The sequence below is a fragment of the Podarcis liolepis genome (assembly GCF_965112155.1).
Source record: "Podarcis liolepis genome assembly, chromosome: 3".
Classification (NCBI taxonomy): Eukaryota; Metazoa; Chordata; class Lepidosauria; order Squamata; family Lacertidae; genus Podarcis; species Podarcis liolepis.
The window spans coordinates 1,305,873-1,327,109 of record NC_139557.1 but is presented as its reverse complement, the minus strand read 5'-3'; the positions used below and the strand labels follow the sequence as shown (position 1 = coordinate 1,327,109).

The 21,237-nt window shown below is 45.5% G+C and overlaps 1 protein-coding gene across 16 annotated transcripts in view; it reads right to left on the bottom strand.

Annotated features, from left to right (window-relative positions):
• ADGRF5 (adhesion G protein-coupled receptor F5) overlaps nt 1–6,741 on the bottom strand; it is a 47,384-nt gene extending 40,643 nt beyond the window's left edge. For 15 of the 16 annotated variants that reach the window (XM_083495041.1, XM_083495050.1, XM_083495051.1 and 12 more), the window contains exon 1: nt 6,396–6,682. The gene's annotated coding sequence lies outside the window, so the exon portion shown is untranslated. Of the gene's footprint in view, nt 1–6,395 lie in introns of all 16 variants that reach the window. The other variant, XM_083495056.1, reaches the window with a different exon arrangement.
• Between the last annotated feature and the right edge of the window lie 14,496 nt (nt 6,742–21,237).

Sequence of the window (21,237 nt, the reverse complement as noted above, 5' to 3'; positions counted from 1 at the left end):
CCATCCATCAACAGATAGAGTTGGGTGTCATCGGCATACTGATGGCAACCCAGCCCAAAACTCCGAACAAGCTGGGCGAGGGGGCGCATAAAGATGTTGAAAAGCATCGGGGAGAGTATCGCACCCTGAGGTACTCCACACACCAAGGAGTGGCGCGATGACAATTCCCCCCCAAGCGCCACCCTCTGTCCCCGACCAGAGAGAAACGAGCGCAGCCATTGAAGGACTGTGCCCTGGATCCCCACGTCGGCAAGGCGGTGGTCCAGAAGTTCGTGATCGACCATGTCGAAAGCTGCTGATAGATCTAGAAGAATCAGCAGCCCCGACCCGCCTCGATCCAGCTGTCTACGAAGATCATCTGTTAGGGCGACCAGAGCCGTCTCGGTCCCATGACCAGTGCGGAAGCCGGACTGGAATGGATCCAAAGCCGATGTTTCATCCAGAAACCCACCAAGCTGTTCGGCAACCGCTCTCTCAATCACCTTACCCAGGAACGGAAGATTCGAAACCGGGCGGTAATTGGATAGATCTAAAGGATCTAATGATGTTTTCTTTAAGAGCAGGCGCACCACTGCCTCCTTCAGTTCCCCTGGGAATGTCCCCGTGCCAAGGGACAAATTGATGATATCCCCCAGGAGGGCCCGCACCTCGTCTGGACACGCTCTAATCAGCCAAGACGGGCACGGGTCGAGAGGACAGGTGGTGGGCTTTCCAGCTCGGAGGAGTCTGTCCACATCGGCTGGGGATATCCGGTCGAAGTGGTCCAATACTGGACCCGAGGACAGTCGAGGGGCCTCCAGTTCCTTTATTGTATCCAAATTGGCAGGGAGGTCATGGCGGAGCAACAAGACCTTCTCCGCAAAAAAGCTCGCAAATGCCTCACAGCTAAGTGTCAAATTGTTATTTAAATTTGGCTGTCCCACAAGGGACGTTAAAGACCTGATTATACTAAATAATTGCGCTGGGCGAGAGCTAGCGGATGCAATGGAGGCCGAGAAGTATGACTTCTTAGCAGCCTTCACCGCCATCTCGTAGGTTTTCATAAAAGCCCTATAAGATGTTCTTGAGGCTCTGTCACGGGCACCCCGCCATACTCGCTCTAGCCGTCTGAGGTCCCGCTTCATTTTCCGGAGCTCCTCGGTAAACCAGGGAGCCCGGTTTTTGCGGGGTCGCAGAGGGCGCTTAGGTGCGATCTCATCGATGGCTGCCAGGAGCTGGATATTCCAGCCCTCAACAAGCTCAGTCAATGAGTCGCCAGGGGGAGCAAGGTCCCGCAAGGCCTGACGGAATCTATCAGGGTCCATCAGCCTCCGCGGGCGAGCCCAAATTGGCTTGCCACCTAAGCAGGGTGGGGGCGGAAAGTCAATCCTGGCTTTCAGAGCGTAGTGATCAGACCATGGCACCTTCATCGAAGGAGACATGATCACATCTATACCTACGCCAAAGATCAAATCCAGCGTGTGGCCTGCTTGATGCGTGGGGCCCGAAACAAACTGGGAGAGCCCTAGTGTCGCCATGGAAGACACCAGGTCCAGAGCCTGTGAGGAGGGAGTGGCATCAGCATGGATGTTGAAGTCCCCCAGTACCAATAGGTTAGGGAACTCCAAGGCCCAGCCGGCCACCGCCTCCAATAGGCCTGACAGGGTGGCTGCTGGTGCGCTAGGTGGCCGGTACACCAGCCAGACAGCCAAGCTCTCCTCGGAGCCCCACACTAGGCCAACACATTCAATGCCGGGGATCGATGGCGATGGTAGAGCCCTGAAAGGACAATCTTCCCGGATTAATAATGCCACCCCTCCCCCCCGGCCCACAGTCCGCGACTGGTGGAGGACGGAGAAACCCGGGGGCGCCATCTCTCGTAAGGTAACTGTTGCCCCTTCGCGCACCCAGGTCTCCGTCACACAAGCCAGGTCGACCCCCTGCGAGATAAAGAAATCTCACAGCGTGGCGGTTTTATTGCCTATAGACCTGGCATTGCACAGCACCAGTGACGGAGGTGAGTAATCCTTGCTCACCCTACCCTCGTCCCTCGGGATGGGGCGCAGATTGGAAGGGGTACGAGCGTATCCATATCTCGATCCCCTTCGCCTATAACATCTGCCCCCACCGCCATACCTCCCTCGCCCCTCCACGGTAGCAATCCCAGGCCTCATAGTGGCCTCCATTGATGGCAATTAATGTTATTCTTTCGCAGCCTAAAACAATAAAACCTTAAAACAATAAAACAAAAACAACCCAGAAAGCAATAAAACAATACAAATAAAACTGCAAAAATTACAAATTCATCAAAATCTAACAAATTCCCAAGCCCACCCAAACATCCATCCCACCTCCATATATAAAAAATCTAAAAGGAAAGGAAAATATTTTTGTATAAGCATAAGCATCATATACAGTTGGCCCTGGTTTGAAGGCCATTTATACGACAACCCGGGGGACAATAGTAACTGGACCTAAATAGTGGGCACTCATCCACCCTTCCTCTCATCCCTGTTTCCCCTCGAGGAAAGCCGCTCTTTAGTGCTCAATCAGAGCAAAGAGCAATTCGTGTTTCCTCTGGATTGACATTTGTTCTGATTTAGCACTAAAGTGTGGGTTTTCCCTGGGAAAGCATTGGGGCAAGGGGGAAACTGGTCAGACCCACACTTTCTAGGCACAGGACAAGCGGCAGTGTGGACAGGCCTGTCAATCCAGAGAAAACCCAAATTGCTGTTTGCTCTGATTGAGCACTCAAGAGCTGATTCCCCAGGGGGAAAGCAGAAGAACAAGAGGAAGTGTGGCTAAGCACCGAGAAGAGGCCCATTGAAAAGAATGGGACAAGTCTCCTCAGTGAGTCACCTCTCAGCATGACTCTGAATCCAACCCATTGAAATGGCAATTCAGTTATTCTGCTGTGGACTTGCGTGTTGGTCCTGCTCCCAAGGATTACCCATCTTTCACCCTCGCATGGGGAAAGTTTGGGCAGTTATTCTATGTTTGTTTTTATTGTTTCATTTGAGTTGTGGTGGTGTAACGTCCTGATGAGAGTGATGAGGATGAGAGTGATGCATCCTCTAGTGTGGAAGGGACTGAAGAAGAATTTTAGCCCACCTCAGACACCAAGCGTGCAGTAAGTGCAGCAGAATGAGAGATCCAGAGGTCCGTGCCTGGCCTCTGCTTCTCCTGTGTGTGGCTGCTGCAGCATCTGGCAGAGTGGGCCATTGCCAAAGGTAAGGTCCGAGTGGAGAGAGCAGAGGCGCTCAGAAGGCAGAGTGGAATTCTCTAAAGGGCTGGAGACAGGCTGACTCTGGGGGTCTGTCCAAACCCCTACTATTTGGTCAGGGATCTATTCACTGGCCCCTTCCTTCAGGTGATTCTTAAGAAGATGCCGCTATATTTCCATGATCTGAATCCTACAGCGATACGGAAACAGCCTCCGGACAAGAAAATTAGACACCGGATATCCTGTCGAGAGATTGGTGCTAGACAAGCTGAGCTCCTTCCATCTGTCAGATTCCGTATCACAGTGGGAGGAAGGATTTGGGCAGGCAGGGATAAGCCAGAAGGAGATTGGTCAGAGGCCTGGGAATCGCCATCCTTCGCAAACATGGTCACATCACACATTCTGCATTCATTCAAGCAGTGGGGAAAACAAGGAAATTTAAAAGTGGCCTCATGTTGCTTTGAAACTATCAAATAAAGCAAAGCTGAGCACATTCATTTTGAAAAGTAAAGACAGGGAACCCTGTGTGGACGTCTATATACCATGTTTCTTAAATATTGTTTTTTAAAACATATTTTTAATGAGGTTTTTGTCTCAATTATTTTTTCCCCTGATATATTCATAAAATATAAAAAGTAGATCCAGAGAAAAAAATCAGCAACAAGCCACTATCGAAAAAACAATAAATAAAAATATTAATCATGAACTATGCATATATCTCCAAAATTGGATTATATTCTACACTATTCAACAGCTCATGCTTTTTTACCTGTTACAATATGCATTATATACAGAACACACCCATAGGCACTTTCTCTGAACCTTTTAGCCTCCTAGCTTTGCTCATGAAATCTTCTCACTGACTCCTTATATGCCGCTCCTTGCTATTACTTCACTGCCTGGACCTTGATTTGTAATTTCTCTAACAAAAATATTTTTCTGCACCCCAAAGCAGCCATGATGCTGGGGCCTGTTTTTCCAATCTAGATGAATGGGTTAAAGAGAGACAGGAACTTGACTGCAGTTCCAGCCTTTTCCTTTGTGCTTTAACAATCAAAGGAAGCTCAGCCTTATTTGAGGAATTTCCCACGCCTCTACTTCAGACATTAGAAAATGGTTTTCTTAAACTCATATCAGATATGTTTACAGAAAGAGCCAAACAAGTTGGGGGGGGGATCCTGGATAGGATAACTATCTGTATACATTACAGCTATTTGAACATTTTTAAAATAAAAATTTAAAAAAATAAAAGGATACGCCATGGAACAGTTTGGGTGCTACAGATGCCCAGCCATCTTCACTGCGAAATAAGGAGGCAAACCTCCACTTCTGTCATTGTTTCAGAGCAGGCCTGTCCAGCTCCCAAGAGACTGCGATCTACTCCTGGCATAAAAAAACTGGCAGTGATCTACCCCTTGTCACTGGAGGGAGGAGGAGCGGGGGGGGGGGGGATTGCCCAGAGTTGTTGAGCTTCTTTGGGGGGTGATTGCACAGTTTTTTAGCTTTATTCCCATAACTTTTTCCACACAATAAGGATCCCGCGATCTACTAGGATCAGCCAGGGATCTACCAGTAGATCATGGATTCTTGAGCTGAGATTCCTGCCCTTTAGGGGGTTGGACTAGATGACCCTCGGGGTCCCTTCCAACTCTATGATTCTATGATCTGGGTGGCCACTGTGAGAACCGGACGCTGGACTAGGCGGGCCATTGGTCTGAAGCAGCAGGTTCTTCTTCTTGTTGCCAGCCACCCCAGTCTCTGAGCTGTGCGAGAGGCCGGGGCTTCCAAGCACTTCCTTTGGGAATGAGGCACAGCAGAGACAGTGATGTCCTTATGGTTTATGGACACATCTATACAGCCTGAGCCTACGAGGGAGGAGGGCACGGCATCCGCTTCTCCCATAACTGCAGACTTGGAGTCACACAGAAATCAAGCCTTTGCTCTCTGATCCTCTGCTTGCTGATTTGCTTTTTTTAGGTCACATCCCTGCAAACCGTGCTTTAAAACTCAGGCTTTGTTTTTCAAACTGTCTGAGAGTTAAAGGAGGGACCCCACTCATTTGGCATCTGGCACGCAGGTGGGGCTGCCATATCTGGAAGAGCTTGGCCCCCGGTTATGGGTGCCCGTGCATGTGATGTCATGATGTCAAGCCTGTGCCACCCAGCCTTGGCACCTGACATCCGGTGGCATTGCAAGTCGGGTTCCGAGACCTCTGAAAGCATCTCCAGAGTTGTGCCAGGGGCCCTGCAGTGTGGGTGATGAGCACCCACAACATTTTTGTGGATGCTCAGGCACCCAGAGCCCCCTATAGTTGGTGCCCCTGTTGAAGAGCAAAAAAAGGGGCAGCCTAAGTCACTGCCAGCCCAAGCGCCCAGGCCCTTCTTTCCCTGGCTCAGGCTGGCAGTGGCTGCAGAGCAGCCCAAGCCCACCAACTCCAAAACCTAGACATTTCCTTTAAAATGTAAAAATCTGCCCAGGTGGGCATGTTGAACCCCCCCCCCAAAGAGGACATGTCTGGGTTTTCCTGGACACATGGCAACCCTACACAGAGGCCCCTTTCCTTTGTTCAGGATCAGCCTGGCTGGATTAGCTTTGAGCACTTGCTGGATCCAGAGAAGAGAGGAGTCCGGCACCCACAAACTCATCACAAACGTCCATGACTCCACCCCCGGGGGGAGGGGATTAGTCAGCCTAAGGGCCTTTCCCTTTGGGTCACACCCCAAAGAGCTCGCCAGATGAAATGATCACCCCTCTTTTTCACATAAGGGTATGTGCAGAGGGCTTTATTTTAAACCAAAGAAACCACATCCTGTTTTTAAAAAACCAGATTCTTTTTTTGGGGGGGGGGAGTGAGGACCACATCAGCAGATCTTGCCTTGTGCCTTCCACATGAGATTCTCACTCAGTACTTCCCAGACACTAACCTGGCCTGTATGGAACAACGAAAAGAACAATGTGTCCCAGCACATGTGCAGAGAGTCTGGATGGCGTTATCTGTTCTCAGCTATAAAAACAGAAGAGGGAGGGAAAGGAGAAGCCGGAGTGTTGGCCTCTCTTCCTTTAAAACTGGATTCATCAAGGATTAACCTAGAACAATTAGCTGATAGTGGGACGTTTCTAGGTCTTTGGGAGAGTTGCCTCCTTTTATTGTGATTTGAATGATATTTACAGTTGTTGCTCCATTAATCCTTACCTGAAAGAAATGCCAAGGCCGCTTTCACGGAGGTCCCAGCTAATGGATCTCTATTCTTTCTTTTGCAGGCTGTGGGACGTTCCTGCCGCTGTGCATCTCTCGGCTCTGTGTGCTGCCTGGTTTTCCCCACCTTCCCTGCAAAACCCCCTGAAATCAAGAAGGCACATCGGATTCTCTTCTACATTCAATACAGGTCCAGGGAAAAGGGTCAAATATTTTGAAAGCTGTGATCAGAGAGCATAGCTTCAAGTTTTCAAGTGTGCGAAACATAAAACATTCAACAGAACAAAAGACCACTTCCTAACCCCACCGCCCTTTTCCTGTGGTCAGCAGGAATCTCACGAGTGAAATGGAGTAAACAAAGCCAATGAAATGTGGAGGCTGGTCATCAGCTGAAGTGGCCGCAGGAACAGCGCAGGAGTTCACCCCCCACCTTAATTCAGGTTCCAGCTTGCAATAGTAAGGGGCAGGTATAGGATGCCCATTACGGTTCCCTGTTACTGCTGTGACAGGAAAATTAGGCAAAACGTTGGCCTTTAAAGAAAGAAAAAAATATACAATTCTGGAGAACTCATAAAAGCTATTTTGTGACATTTCTGCTGGTCTTAACAAAGTTATTCTCCTAATTGGGGGAAATTAGTCAGCTATAAATGACAAAAAGAAATTATTTTATTTGTTGGTTCCTCCAGCCAACAATAGGGAAAGAATTTTTGTGTTATTGGCTTTATAGCATGCCATCCCATAAGGAGAGAAATGTTCTTTAGGGAACACATGCATTTTTACTATGAAATGGCAGCAATATCAAATAATGATGGGAGAAATGGCCACCACTGATGAGTCACCACAGAGCTTTCCTATCTTCCCAAACCCAGTTCCCGTTTGGGAGAGCTTGCTTCAGGGGCACCCAGGGGCTGGGCCAGGGCTGGGCTGGGCTGCTCTTTGACAAGCCAAAGGACAAAAGCCCCATGGCTGCCCCAAACTAATGGCAAGAGTTTTCAGGTAACTGAATTCATATATTCATCTGTCATATTGTTCTGTCAGTGCAAGCTTTTTGGCATTCCAGAGGGAATGGGCTCCTCCCCCCCCCAACCCCACCAGAGCCAATTTCAGGGGGTACAGGAGCCCCCTTATGCTAGCAGAAGTCCTTGTGTGGGCTCCCACTAGTGGGACTTATCAGTTGAATCCCACCCAGAATGACAAAAGCCCTCCAGCAATATAGCATATGATGCTGGCCCATTAAGACTTGCATTGCTCTTGTGTCACAGGCTTATGTCAAGCGCAAAGAGAGAGTGATCTAAAAAGGCACCGCAAGGGCCTTCGGGACGCTGGGCCTGGATCCCAAAATCTGTTCTTCCTTACCTTTTAATTATGTCCGCTGACTTTCTTTAAAAAGTGTCATATTTCTGGTTGAATGGAGTATAAAGAAAGAGTCTCATTCAGCAGCATTAACCTTAAAACAATTGCCAGAAGAGATAATCCCAAAGGGAAGGAAACAAGAAAAGGAATTTACATGCATTAGCATGAGGTGTCAATAAGCCAGTTCTGCTCTGCTCTTGTTTTATCTTCTTCGCTTGTTCAGAGGAGGAAAGTGGGGCAAAATCCTGGGCGTGGGAAGTTACTGCATAGTTTAGACTTGGCACTGAGTGCAAAAGTTGTAGTCCAATGAAATATAGGAATATTGCTAACATTGCCATGGCATAGCCCTTGAAGATACAAAAAAAACCCACCGACAGTCACTTTGTGTCAATTCATTATTGGAGTCCAAATGCAAATCAGTTTAATCAAAAAAGATAATGAATAATCTAAAAATGTCAGTAACTTTTTCTTTTCCTTTCACATTAAGTCCTTGCGTTCCTGTCAGGGAAAAAGGTGGGTTAATGATGATGATGATGATGTAGAAATGGTGCTATTGTTTTTAGTGGTTGTGGGACTGGTTTTATTGTTTTCAGAATCTGTCTTTTCGTATTTTATCTCATTTTTGTCTTGCTGTGGACTATTTCAATGTTTAAGTCTGTGAAACAAACAAGGTCCAGCTCCGAGGGCCTTCTGGCGGTTCCCTCACTGCGAGAAGCCAAGTTACAGGGAACCAGGCAGAGGGCCTTCTTGGTGGTGGCGCCCGCCCTGTGGAACGCCCTCCCAGGAGATGTCAAAGAGAACAACAACTACCAGACTTTTAGAAGACATTTGAAGGCAGCCCTGTTTAGGGAAGCTTTTAATGTTTAATAGGTTATTGTATTTTAGTGTTTTGTTGGAAGCTGCACAGAGTGGCTGGGGAAACCCAGCCAGATGGGTGGGGTATAAATAAATTATTATTATTATTATTATTATTATTATTATTATTATTATTATTATTATTATTATTAGCAAGCAAACAAACAAACAAACAAACAAACAAACAAACAGATCTTTCCACTGCCCTGTGGATATTGAATATCTTCAGGGCAACGCATGAGAAATGTGAGGGCTACATCAGAGGCCAAGAAGCAAGTTGGAGGCTGATATCAAAACAAGACTTGATTAAACTTGTTTAAATTTCTTAATAACTGATGTCATTACTTTCTAATGTTGTTTTATGATTGCAAGTTAATGTTGTGTGCTTAGTAGGATATGTTTTATATAGAGAAAGAAAATGTTTAAAATAGCATTACCTGACATTTTCAGGAGGGAAACTTAAAATTATTTGGTTTTCTGAAAGCCATTTATGTGCTTTTTAATCAAACATCAAACATAGATTTACTAAGCTAAATGTTGTCCAATCACAAAAATAATAGCAGATTTGAATTACTCACACCCCAAACCATCTTTTTAAGACCTCTCACTGAAAAAAAATTGCAAAAACTAAGTTTCACCCCCTAAAATGACACACCCTCTGGGTGCAAATGCTGACTTTCAGTTTTGGTTACAGGAACAGTATTACAAGGACTGTTGAGAGGCCAGGATGTCACGCCAGAATCTGAAGGGCAGGAATGCGCCACCTTGATGTTTATACAATGTCAAGAATTTGCCATTCCACATTCCAGACACGCACTCCTAGGTGAGCACGACAACTTGCTCTTTATTATTTCTGAGAGCTCTTCCTGTCATAGGAAAACCTGCTTCCTCTGCTTCCATGGAATTAACTGTTGTCCGTTTCAGACCAGACGGGATTTTTTCCCATTCCTTTCCAGGCCCGGTTATTACATTAAAGAAGGTAAATGATTTTTGTAGCTTGGATGAGTGCAACGGTTGCTTCGCAGTTGAGGAAATCAGAGGAGTTCTCTCCAGGCATTTGTCCTCCCTTGGCTTCCTGCTGCCCTTGGGAATCCTCAGGATTCGGCCTTAAGGATCCTGGGCCCAGGGAAATAAAACTATCTTGCCTTCCCACTTACCAAAGCAATGATCAAGGCGGCTAATAGCAATCAAAAGGCAATAAAATGAGCAGCAATTAAATGTTAAAGTGAAACAGCAGCAAAAGAGATAATTAAAATGGTGTCAGCTTAAAATAACAAAATTAAAAGAAAATGTGCTCAACTGCAGCAAAGGTATTAAGGTCTTCTGGGCCATTTTTCATGGCCATTTTTGTTGTCCTGTGGTTTTTGTTGTCCTCATACTACATGGATACAACATTGTCTGGGTTTCTCTATCACAAGTCATGTCAGCCCAGTCTTCTCTCTCTTTTAGCAACTAGATCTGGTAGATCAAGGAATGCTTTTTAAATAGCATACCAGCAAGGGTTTTGACAAGGTTCCATGGGAGACTCTTGTTTACAAAATTGACTTCACTTCTCCACTTGGGTGAGGGACAGGGACTTCCTGTGAAAAGAAGACAGAGGCTTTGCTTGTTTCAGGCACAATATCCTCTGCAGTTAGAGTTGGACCTGAAAGACTAAGGAGAAGTGCAAGGCCAACAGAAGATATACTGCACTGCAGAATCACATCAGCCAACAGGAACATTTTTTTTTCATGCCCATAGATTGCAGGTTTTAGCCTTTTTATGAAAACTATAACAGCTAGAGTGATTATTTATTTCCCCCTTCTTAGCAACTGACTGAGCAACTATTGAGAACGCACTGGACTCTGAGATTGAGCAAAAAAAATAAATCCAATATACTGTACTGGAGATGAAACTCATTCTGTCACTTTTAATTCAGTTTTATATACACTTGGTAGCCAACATTTAGCAAACAAGTGACAGTTTCATTTCCTTTGACAGGGGTTTGTCCCACAGAGCATTCTTCTTCCTTCCATGTCATTCATCATTGTTATGCAACCCAATCTGTTTCCTTCAGATTCTGTCTGCAGGGAATCTGTAAAATAATAATGATAATGATAATGATAATGATAATGATAATAATAATAATAATAATAATAATAATAATAATAATAATAATTTATTTATATGTCACCCATCTGACTGGTTTGCCCCAACCACTCTGAGCAGCTTCCAACAAATTAAAACATCAAACATTAAAAATTTCACTATACAGGGCTGCCTTCAGATGTCTTCTAAAAGTCACCCAGAGAAGCTGCTGGTGTTATTTAAAAACAAAAGACTACAAACTTTTTTAGTAATGAAAAGTCTGTGTCAACCAACTCTTCCCAAAACTGGGAGAAAAGGAAATAGCTTTAAAGTGGGCACCTAATCTTAAGTCAGAATCTCCTAAGCATGGCTTAAGCACTCTTAGAGGGGACGTAACAGCTGCTCTATTTTGATTGTTCTGCTTGCAAAAGAATTACAACCCCCCCCTTTCCTTGTGTGCTGTTCTTGGGGTTCTCCTGCCGCCCAGAGCCTATTGCAGAGGGCAGAGCAGGAGAAGATGAGGGCTTCCGTTGATGGGATGTGATCAGGGGCGCCGACTTATAAAAAATATTGGGGGGGCCCATACCGGGGTCCATACTGGCGGCAGGATGGCAGTGGTGCTTTTGCATGCAAGAACCGGCCTGCCCTCCCCAGGCTTTGCGCCGGGAGGCAGCCACCCCCTCCTACCAACGTCACCTTAGCCGAACCCAGAAAAAAAGCCCCGCTCCGGCGGCGGGAACTCCCGTCCCCTCCATTCTCCCCTCACCCCGGTCCCTCGCCGGCGACGAATACGCCGTTCCTCGGCCCCGCGGCTCCATTCCTTTCTAAAGTCCCGCCGCTGGGGGTCTTCTTCTGACTGACCGACCTGCCCGTCCCTTCTCAGGAGCTCCCGGTCACTTTGTTGTTTTTTTTTTATAAATACTTTTTATTGAGTTTTTTCATCATACACATCCAAAGTACACAGCCAAAGGAAAACATAACATTTTAAAAAGGCATTAAAAAAGGAAAGAAAATTTAGAAAAAAAAGAAAAGAGAAAAAAGAAAAAAAAAGAAAAAAGGGAAAAAACACGCACCGACAGTTTGCTAACATCAACTTCCCTCCCTCCTGATTTCGGATTTCTACCTTTAAAGATTTCGTCATACAGCTGGTGTTGATTTTTAGTTTGTAACATTGGAAGATTTAGGTCAAACCTACTGTAGTTGGTAAGTTACTAAAATTGCCTTCGATATATACCATAAATTTATTCCAATCTTCTTTTAACTTTGTATTTTTTTGATTTCTAATTCTTTGTGTCATTTTTGCCATTTCTATAAAGCCATAAAGTTTCAGTTGCCAATCTTTCACCGTTGGTAAAGTTGAGTTTTTCCAATTTTGAGCAATTAACATTCTAGCCGCGGCTGTTGCGTATTGGAACAGGGTTTTATCTTTTTCTGGTATTTCTTTTCCCACCATCCCCAGTAAAAAGGCCTCTGGTTTTTTGGGGAATGTGTATCTAAAAAATTTTTTTAGTTCATCGTATATCTGATTCCAAAATTTTTTTATTCCCTCACACATCCACCACCTATGTATGAAGTTCCCTTCGTTTGTTTTGCATTTCCAGCAGGCCTTGTTGCCGGTCTTATACATCCTATTTAATTTTTCTGGGGTTAAATACCATCTGTATATCATTTTCTCTAGGTTCTCTCTGATTGCAACACTTGCTGTAAATTTTATTCCCTCATTCCATAATTTTAGCCATTTCTCATGTTCTATGTTATGTCCCAAGTCTCTTGCCCACTTTACCGTAACTTCTTTAATTTCTACATCTTTTGTGTCCCATTCTAGTAAAATATTATACATTTTGGATAGTAATTTAGATTTACTTTCAATTATTTCAATTTGGAATTTTGATTTCTTTTCACTCATTCCTACTTTCTTATCTTCCGTCCATCTTGCATTAATTTGGTGGTAATGTAGCCAACCCTTCAACTTTTCTTTCAACTCCTCATACGGTCTTAACTTCCAACCTTCATAGGAGCTTGTCAGTAGATCTTCATATGTTAAGCTTTGTTCCTCCAAATTTGTTTTTTTAAATGATAGGATATCTGTTGGAGATAGCCACCAGGGTGTTTTGGGTTCTAGCAGTTTTTTGTTTCTTTCCCAAACTTCATATATCGGACCTCTGATAATATGGCTCAAAAAACTCTTATGAACTTTTCCTTTGCTTGACCAGAGGTAGGCATGCCAGCCAGACCTGTTTTCTACCCCCTCGAGTTCCAATAAGTCCTTGTTTTCCAAAGTTATCCAATCTTTTGCCCAGCATAAGCAGGCAGCTTCGTAGTACAATCTTAGGTTAGGGACCGCCAGTCCTCCTCTCTCCTTTCGGTCTGTAAGTAGTTTGTATCTAATCCTTGGCCGTCTTCCCTGCCATATAAACCTTGAGAGGACTTTCTGCCAATCTTTGAATATTTTAGTTCCTCTAATAACCGGGATGTTTTGAAAGAGGAACAACATCCTGGGAAGAATATTCATTTTTATTGCCTCCATCCTACCAAGCCACGAAAGGTTTATTCTGCTCCAGACATCCAGGTCTTTTTTAACTTTGTTCCAAGTCGTTGTATAATTTTCTTCAATTAGATTTATATTTTTAGGTGTGAGCCAAATGCCTAAATATTTTATTTTTTTAGTTACTTCTATTCCATGTTGTCTCACTAATTTTTCTTTTATCTCGTTTCTCAAGTTCTTTGTTAATATCTTAGTCTTTGATCTATTCAACTTAAATCCTGCTAGTCTGCCATATTCTTCTAGTATTTCCAGCGCCTTCTCGGTACTTCTTTGTGGTTCTTCTAAGGATAGCATCAAGTCGTCTGCGTAGGCCTTTAGTTTAAACTCCCTTGATCCTATTTTGATCCCTCGAATGTCAGATGTTGATCTTATTTTGTTTGCCAGGACTTCTAGGACCACTTTGGGAGGCGCGCGCCGGAGTCCCCTGCGCGGTTTTTGGCAAGGTGCCTAATAATTTTCTTAAATTATTGGGGGGGCAGAGCCCCCCCAAACGAATTTTTGAGGGGGCTCGGGCCCCCTCAGGCCCCATGGAGTCGGCGCCTATGGATGTGATCGGTGAATCCTGTCCTTAAGTTCTATTGACCTCAGTGGGAAAATGCAGCGTCAGACTGACTCCCTTTTGCCAGGGAGACTTTAAAGATGCTTCATGTTGGCTGCATGGTGCTCATATTTTCCTGTTCAATTCAGACGCTCCAGGGGTTTGAAGAACTGCTCATCCACTCCAGGGTCAGCAAGTGGGCAGCTGCTGCGGGCACACCACTGCCTTGTGCTCCCTTGGAATCGTTGGCAGAATCTACACACATATGTTTTATAAAAATAAATAAATTGAAAAATACATTGAATTTTTGCCTAGCTCACTGTCACCATCTAGTGTCACATTTGTATTGCACTTTCTTCTTTGGCGATCACTCATAGCCAAGTGAGATTGTCTTTCATGAACACGGTTTTAACAGTGAGTCTGTGACTGTAGAGGCCAATTCTAGATCCACACGTCCTTCCACAGTGGGGACATAGGTTTCCGGGTGGGAGATGAACACGGTATGGTTTTGCCAAGTGTGCCTTCCCCTTAGCGCATTTCTCCCTTTTCGTCCTGAGTTCGAGCATCTTCAAAACCCATGACACCTTTGGTAAAGGCTGCTCTCCAACTGGAGCACTCGCAAGCAGTGTTTCCCAGTTGTCGGTGTTTATACTACATTTTTAAAGATTTGCCTTGAGAGAGTCTTTGAACCTCTTTTGTTGACCATCAACATTATGCTTTCCACTTTTAAGTTCAGAGTAGAGTAGTTGCTTTGGAAGACGATAATCAGGAATCCGCACAACATGACCAGTCCAATGAAGTTGATGTTGAAGAATCATTGCTTCAACACTTCAATCAGGAGGAAGCTGTACTCACAGAGCTCAGGCAATTTTGGATTTTGACATCAATGTTGGCCCATGTGGAAAGGTAACTGACCAGGTAGGAGAAGTATTTTCCAATGTTACTCCATTGAGTTGCATTTGTGGCACTGCAGAGAGATTGTTTTGTGCTTGTTGGTGCAGCACTTTGGTTTTTTGGATGTTGAGTGACAGGCCAAGCTTTTCGTAAGCTTCTGCGATGATATTTAGGATGGTTTGGAGGTCATCCTCTGAGTGTGCGCACACTACGTTGTCATCAGCATAATGAAGCTCTATGACAGAAGTTACGGTAACCTTACTCTTTGCTTTCAGCCTGCTCAGATTGAAGAGCTTTTCATCTGTTTGATATATGATTTCTTTTCCGGAGGGGAGTTTCCCTTTGACAAAGGGTAGGATCATGGCAATGAAAATAATGAATAGAGTTGGGGCAATAACGCAACCCTGTGAATGGTTCACATTGAGAGCCATTCTTATTCGTGACTGTTGCTGTCGTATTATCACGGAGGAGTGAATAATGTTCACAAATTTATCTGGGCAGCCAATTTTCAGAAGGACAGTCCACAGGGCATTACGATTTACAGTGTTGAAAGCCTTAGTCAGGTCAATAAACACCATATACAGGGATTGGTTTTGCTCTCTGCATTTTTCTTGAAGCTGTTGAGTGGTGAAAATTATGTCCACTTCCCCCTAGAAGGCCGGAAACCATTCTGGGATTCAGGAAGGGTCACCTCGGATATTGTTAAGAGACGGTTTGCTAAGATCCTTGCAATAATTTTGCCAGCTGGAGGTGGCCCTGATGCCCTCCACCACTACCGAGGCCGTCATCCGGGTGCTGCGAGGCCTCTTTGCGACGTATGGGTGTCCTGATGTCCTTGTCTCCGACAACAGACCACAGTTCACATCAGGCACTTTTGAGCGGTACCTTTTGGGACTGGGCATCCGCCATGCCCTAACGGCACCATTTCATCCATCCAGCAACGGGCAAGCCGAGAGAATGGTGCGCTCGGCAAAAGAGGCCCGGGGAGACTGGCACAAGCGGGTCGCCATATACTTGTTCGTACAACACATCACCCCTCATGCGGCCACAGGGCGGAGTCCTGCTGAACTGCTTATGGGCCGCTGCCTCAGATCTCTGCTCGACCGGCTGCACCTGGACTTTGCCGTGGCTGAACCCCCGGGCTGTGCCAACACGCCACGGTCATTTGTTCCAGGAAACCAGGTTTTTGCCCGGAACTTTGTGGGGGACATTCCTTGGGTGCCAGCCACAGTAGTGGGAGTCACTGGACCTCTTTCGTATCAGGTGGCACTCAAAAATGGATGTTTGTGGCGCCGGCACATAGACCAGCTTAGGCACAGGGTTGGGGACTTGGACACGACCGTGGTGCCCCCAACCGCACTCGTAGCTCCGGAAGAGACACTTACAGATGGTGAGGCTCCACCTACACCTCTCTCGCAAACTGCTGGCGTGGAGCCGAACCAAGCCTCTTCAGAGGGTCTGCCAGACTTACCACAGACTCAGACCACTCCACTTGTGGAGGTTCCACCCACAGCAGCGAATCCAGGGGATTTGGTTCCAACGCCACCTAGGGATGCACCACAGCCTCAGCAAGAATTGGGTGTCCCCCCGGACTTGGCTACCAGTCCCCGGCGGTCTGGCAGAGTTTCCAAGCACCCAACTTATTTAAAGGACTATGTTGTTGGACATATATCACTGTTGGTCTAAGTATGGGAAATGTAACCGATATGCTTTATGCCTAATTGAACCATTACGTGTAGTGCTGTATATAAGGAAACCATTACGATTGTAACTAACGCCTTATCTCGGTGGGGAGGGGTGTTATGTACTGAAGTTCTCACCTTGGGCCAGCAGGGGGATACTGTAGATAGTTATGCAAATGAAGGATTGAAAGTGACGTTCAGTGATTGGATAGTTTGTATGCAAATGAAGGATCAAAAGTGACGTTCAGTGATTGGATAGTTTTAGAAAGTTGCAACAGCAGTTACATTGTTCTGGAGCTCTATATAAGCAAGCTGACTGCCTGCAGTTCAGTTCTATTCTGGCCTCTGAATAAACAAGAGCTGTTGAAGAATCGCTGTGTCGTCTGATATGTTCACCCACAACTTAACATTTTTCATTTAGTTAATAGGTGTACACAACTCTCTCAGATTTGGAGATACTGCAAGCACATCTCTAATTTGTTTCTGCGGACTTTGTGATAGTATCTCAGCATCTACGGGGGAGTTGCAGTTAAGGAGATGCTGGTAATGTTCTTTCCAGTGCAGTGCAATAGCTTCTTTATCTTTTAGAAGTGTGATACCATCTGTTGAGCAGAGGGGGCATCTGCCATGATTTATTGGCCCATAGATGGTCTTTGTGGCTTTAAAGAAACTCTGTGCATCATGAGTGTCGGTTAAGTGCTGGATCTCTGGAGCTTTTTTTATTCACCAGGTGTTCTTTAGTTCTCTGGTTCTTCTCTGAACCTCAGCTTTAGCGTTGGCATAGGTTTTTTTCTTAGTGGCACAGTTTCTGTCTCTTTGCCAGTTCTGAAAGGCCTTCCTTTTCTTGCCAATCATGCGTTCAATCTCACAGTCATTCTCATCAAACCAGTCCTGGGGTTTCTTGGTTTGGTATCCAATAGTTTGTTCACAGGCTGCAATAATGGATGTTTTTAGCTTGGTCCTGTGTCCCTTGATGCTATCAGGGAATTCCAAAAGCAGATGGCCCTTAAGAGTTGTTGGGAAGCAGTCCCGCTTAATAGGATCTTGAAGGGCTTGAGTGTTCATTTTGTGCCTTGGTTTCCTTCCTTGAACCCTGCATTGATGTATAATCCTGATAGCCACCGTGGAGTGTATTAATCACTGATATGTCCAGCAATCATCAGCACTCGTCATAGCTGTGGTAAGGAGCACATCACAGCAATCTTCAGCTCAGACAATTACCGTATTTTTCGCTCTATAACACACACCAGACCATAACACGCACGTAGTTTTTAGAGGAGGAAAACAAGAAAAAAAATTCTAAACGAAATGGTGGATATATGATTTTTGTGGTTCATGCTGTGGCCACAGACATGTGATCTGAGTGAGTTTGGAGTAGCCCAATGCAAAAATCCTGAGGATCCATGTGGATCTATGCTTTGTAACCACGGAGGAGGGAGGAAGGGGAACCATGGATCCTCTGCTCACGACTGCAGCAGATCCCCCCTGCCAACCGCAGGCATTCGCTCCATAACACGCACAGACATTTCCCCTTACTTTCTAGGAGGAAAAAAGTGAGTGTTGTGGTGCAAAAAATACGGTACATAGTCTAAGAGGTGCCAGTGGTTTGACCGAGGATGCCTCCATGAAGTTTTTTTTAAAAAAATTCTGTCGAAAGAGTGTGTTGGTAATAACAAGGTTGTGTGCTGCACATATCATCAAAAGTAAGATTCCGTTCTGGCTGCTATTGCCAATTCCTTCTTTCACAAAAGTCTTAGGCCACAGATCGGAATCTCATCTAACTCTTGCATTAAAATCATCCGGGAGGATAATTTTATCCTCCTTAGGCGTCTCTGATAGGATGGTATCCAGCTGAGAGTAATTTTTTTCTGTAATGTCTTCATCGGCACCCAGTATTGGTGCATAAGCGCTTAGAATAATAGCCTGTTGGCTTTTGGTGAGCTTTATTTGAAGGGTTGAGAGTCGTTCATTAATGCTGGTAGGGACTTCTGACAAGAGCTTCCCAAGATCATTTTTGATAGCAAAGCCTACTCCATGTATTTGACGTTCTTGTTCACATTTAAAACATTTTATTTGCAGCTATATAGCAGCCACCTCTGTAATTTCCCACAGGGCTCAGTAGCCATGCCATTTTGCTGAGGGGCACTGCAACCATTTATGATGGAGCCCTGCCACGGCTGTCCTGCTCCTCTCCGGCAGGGAATCCACACAAGCCCCCTGGGCCTGGACAGAAGGAAAAGAGAAAAGGGACTTTGTGCTGGCATGGGGATCAGGGAGGCCCATAGCTGGTCAGAGGCTACTGCAGCTGAAAAGAACTGCCCCCTGCCCACTTTTTAAGCAGCCATTGGCTAAAACCAGACTTTTCCCAGGATGAGACACCAGAGAGGTGCTAATGCTCTAGATTTGCTACGTGGCCACCACCTACTGGTGCAAAGTGTCCATTGTAAATAATTTGAACCGCAGAAGGTTTATACAGAATGTTATGATCCCTTCCATATTTTTAGGTTCTGCGGGCTTCCCTGCTGCTCATGCCGTTGAATCCACAGTGTGATACGCAAATGGCCACTATTAGAAAGGCACAACTAGTCCTTTCCAAGTCTTTCCACATGAATTAGTTTTTTGCGAAAAGGGGACATTTCTTCCAGATGAAGTACCAATATTTCCTTTAAGTCTGGTGTCACTGCAATATTTCATTCCTAAGAAACTACATACTTCTCCCAAATCCATTCCTGTTGTGCTTTTTGTGAACTTCCCTTTAATTGTTTACAAACTTAAAAAATTCTCTGCTGTAGCCCTCCACGGCTGTACAACCCCACGGCTGGCTCAATATTTCCCTTGCTGTTGTGAATTTGTTTCTAATTCTCATAAAGTTATTATAAGAATAATAAGTAAAATATTTAAGTGTGTGTGTGAGTGAGTGTACAAAAGAAGCTCTCTATACTAAATTTGCACTAGTCTGTCATTGCACTGCTTTTATTGGCTGTTTCCCAAGATCAGAGCCGTCTTTCCTATTGGGCTTACTGGTGCCTTGTGCCAGGGTGCTGGCCTCTCGGGCGCCCCAGCGAGTGGGGGAGCTGTGCCTCCCCTTTCCCTGCACCCGCCAACTATATGGCTGGCTGGTGTGCAGCGCTCTCTTTCTCTCTCTCTCTCTCTCGCCTGCCCTGTGGGAAGAGGGAGGCGGGCAATGGCGAGGGGGAAGCGGAGCGCGAGGAGAAGGAGGGAGGAAGAAGAAGAAGAAGAAGAAGAAGAAGAAGAAGAAGAAGAAGAAGAAGAAGAGAGGTGTGCCCCCACTTGCCCCCTTTCTTCCTCCTGGGTTTGCAGCTCTGCTTGCAGGGTCCCCTTACCCAGCTGCTGCCCTGGTTTCTCTCTCTCCCTGGAATTTTGCCCTGTGTTTAATGTTATGGGCAACTCTATCCCGGGGAAGGGAAGCCTCCTCCCATCGCTCTTCTTCTTCTACTACTACTTCTTGGGGGGTGGGCTCCTTCTGTGCCCCACCACCACCAACAGGGTCCCTAGGGGTTGTAAAGCAAGCCAGACCATTTAGCACCGGCCCCATTCATCCCAGCAGCTGGCCATCACCCACTCCAAGTCCTGCGAAAAATATCATCACCATTACTATTACTATTACTATTACTATTACTATTACTATTACTATTACTATTACTATTACTATTACTACTACTACTACTACTACTACTACTACTGCCCTCCCCCCATAGATATCAGGGCAGCTCACAGCCTGAAATTACGGTACTAAGCACGTGCTAGAAACTAGAACAAAGGCAAACCAAACCAAGCCAGCAACCCTCCTTCTCCCTTATTTGTGAAACAAGCCTGTTAATTGCCTATCCGACTAAAAAAACAAAAAGGCACTGATGGTTTTTGAGATCAATGCAAGCTAAAAAGCATTGCAGGGGGTTGGGCTAGATGACCCGCAGGGTCTCTTCCAATTCTACATTTTTCTGAAAAACACACACGCACAACTGTGGTCCCTCTGCAGTCCTCGCCCCAAGCAACTGTGTGTGAGACTTGCTCCCCAGAAAGTGTGCCTTATCTTGCTACCTGTGGTTTTTGGTCTCTCGTCAGCCCCTTCCCCCAGTCTATTCATATTCCTTTCTCCCTAATCTCCAATATTATATTTTCCTGTGGCTGAGACTTAAAACAGCCCTAATTCCCAACTGTGTTTCTTGCTGCAGTCTTGCTACTGTCTACTCAGAAGTAAGGCCCTATTAGATTCACCAGGGCTTACTCTCAGGTAAGTGCAGTTAGGGCTGCAGCCTTTGTGACCCAAGTATTGGGTCCTTTTTAGGTTCAGGATGCCACTGCTTTACACACACACAAACACACAACATTTGAAAACGTCAGCTTTGTACTTAAACACAAATTGCCCGGGAACTTCATTGTCTGTGTCTTTATTGATTTATTTAAAGAACAACAAACTGGTGATTGCTTTAACTTTTTGATATGTGGTGATTTGAATCATGAGGATGAATTAGAAGAACTGCTGAGTCTCGAATGAGTCTTGCTTTGGAATTGAGGACTTCATTAGATTTTCTTCTGCCTTTTCATTTTATTTTGTTCTAAGGGCTTGTTCAAGATAATGTGTAAGCATGGTGTCTGCTCCCAAAACAAAGGTCAACAACTCTGGGGAGAGTTGTTCCTTTCCTTAAAAAGGTCAACAACTTTGGGAAATGGGGGGGGGGGGCAGAGGGATCTTTGCACCACAGCCCCGGATATACTTAAGACGGCCCTGCCCAAGATCCTGCCCAAGGCTGGAGGCGGGAGAGGAGGAAAGAGGAGGGCTCTCTTGTCTGCAGTAGATGACTTGGGTGATAAAGGGGGGGGGGAGAAGGGTGTGTGTGTGTGTGTGTGTGTGTGTGTGTGTGTGTGACTTTAATAAATTAC